The sequence below is a fragment of the Neopelma chrysocephalum genome, unplaced genomic scaffold, assembly GCF_003984885.1.
Source record: "Neopelma chrysocephalum unplaced genomic scaffold, ASM398488v2 Primary Assembly neopelma1_143, whole genome shotgun sequence".
Classification (NCBI taxonomy): Eukaryota; Metazoa; Chordata; class Aves; order Passeriformes; family Pipridae; genus Neopelma; species Neopelma chrysocephalum.
In genome coordinates this window covers 894,162-896,211 of record NW_020897805.1, presented here as the reverse complement: position 1 = coordinate 896,211, position 2,050 = coordinate 894,162, and the positions used below count along the sequence as shown (strand labels likewise).

Sequence of the window (2,050 nt, the reverse complement as noted above, 5' to 3'; positions counted from 1 at the left end):
CTTTACAGAAATCCTTTACCAGATGGGTTTAAAAAAAACCCCAAATGTTGAACAAAGACTTGAAGACTGTCCTCCTTGCAGGTGATATCTTGCCAACCAAAGAATCCTCTGACTGTATCAGTTCAGAGCTGGGTAAAGGAGTGTGGGGTCTCATTAGCAGGACTTGCAAAGATGTTCTTTGGAGTTCTCCAAGGGGTTCTCCAAAAAGCTGAAAAAAAGGGCAAGTAACTTGGGGTGGGAAGCAAAACTTTACTGAGGATCAAAACAGTCTCAAGACAGACTAAAGTAGAATGAATGCTGATTAGTTTAGTTAAAAGGCAGAAACAAGCACTTCTTCTGGGATTACAGGAATAGCATTTTAGTCCCAGTTCTGTAGCCAGGGGATTTTTACAAAGCAAAGTGATGAACTTCAGTTTTGTGCTCTCAGCTTTGCCTGGGATTGGCAGATAGACCTAGACTCTGCAGCCTTGATAGACTTCAACCAGAGGAAAGAGGCGGTGTTTTGTGTGTGTCTGGTGTTGGTGTAACTTCTACCAACCCTGAGAGCAGATGACTTACTTGGGGTCTGGAGCAGGAGAATGACTAAGTGGAAAGGGGCCAACACAGAGCCATTGGCAAAGTATGGCTGAGACTGACCCTGGGGCGATTCTGCTTGGCCGAGCGATGGAGAAAGCGCTTTCTACCTTTGAGAATGCAGGGTGGAGAGCTCTTACACACCATCACCGACGTAGGCAACAGTTCAAAATAGCAATTTTGTTAATGCAATAATGGTGTTATTGTGCTATGGTTTATTTTACTCTTGTTTAAAGCACTGGACCTGTTCTGGCTGAGAAATACTGAATGTTGGTTTGTACAAAGTCTCTCTTCAATGAACAGTTCAGAAAACACAAATAGGTGCATGCATGAGTGCCTGTAGAGGTTCTCAACCTCAGCCTGAGTTTTGAGGCTTCTTTGTTAAAGGCATAGCTGATCTGGTTGATCAAAGGATACCTTTGATCTTAATCAGAAGTCCTTCAATTGGATTTTTGTACACACATTTGTTCAAGAACTTGTTAGTTAGACTAGTCTGAGCCACTAAATTTTTAACTGTGAAAACAGACAGTGATGAATTAAATTGACAAATTTTCTCCTAATCTCGTGTTCTCTGGATTCTGCATGTGTATTCAACCATTCTTTTCAGAATGAAGTTTGAAGACCCAGCAATTTTAGGCAAAAGCCCAGCTGCTCACCTAATGTACTTGTTTTAATTGCTGTTTCAAAAGCAGTGGGCCTACTTACAGGCTTTAGAGAACAAAAGGGATTGTAAATAGTACATGCTACCAACAAGAGAGGTCCTTAGGGGTGATTTTCATCATTGGTGTTTCATATGTGATTAGAGCCATGATAGCCTTTATTTGGAGGGTGATTGCAGATTATGACATCTTTGGGTTAATAGCTCCTGATGTCACCATCATTTTGTTTAAGCCTTAGGATATTAGCTAACTCTTATGTAGTTTTCCCTTTGGAGATGTTTCACAGTGGTAAGAGCAACTAGGTCAGAGGGCAAAAAATAACTTGGAGCAATAGTAAGGACTCCAAGTAGTCCCTTCTGAGAGCTCTCATCTTTCAATTCAGTGGGTCTGCTTTGTTTTTTTCCTTTTTGAAAAACAGTCATGCCTGGCAGAGGGCAAGCAGACACATCCAGTGTGTTACCCAGAAGCCATCTTTTAAAGTATGTGTGTGTGCATGAAGGGACAATACTCTGTCTAGCTCTATGCAAAATTATTCTTAAATGACCAACTTGCTTGATCATCACACACATCCTTCAGAAGCACCATGCCCAAACACTGAAGGTCTGATACAGGTATGAGGGCTGCTGCTTATGGCTGTATCTTGCCAGGGTACAAAGAAGAGGTTTTGCTTAATGACTGCTAGTCAAACATCAGGCAGGGAGGTGCAAGGAAGGACTATTACCTCTAGTAGTGTGCAGAGGTTAAACTTTGAACTCTTTGTATCAGCCTGTTCGGGTGATTCTTGCAAGGCAATGCAGCTGACCTGAGGCTGGAGAAGC

At 42.1% G+C, this 2,050-nt stretch overlaps 1 long non-coding RNA gene across 1 annotated transcript; it reads right to left on the bottom strand.

Annotated features, from left to right (window-relative positions):
- LOC113975693 lies at nucleotides 1-2,050 on the bottom strand. The gene is made up of 2 exons (XR_003536891.1): nucleotides 1,954-2,050; nucleotides 1-208 (listed from the first exon to the last, which is right to left on the bottom strand). It is a non-coding gene; the product is annotated as an uncharacterized LOC113975693 (long non-coding RNA).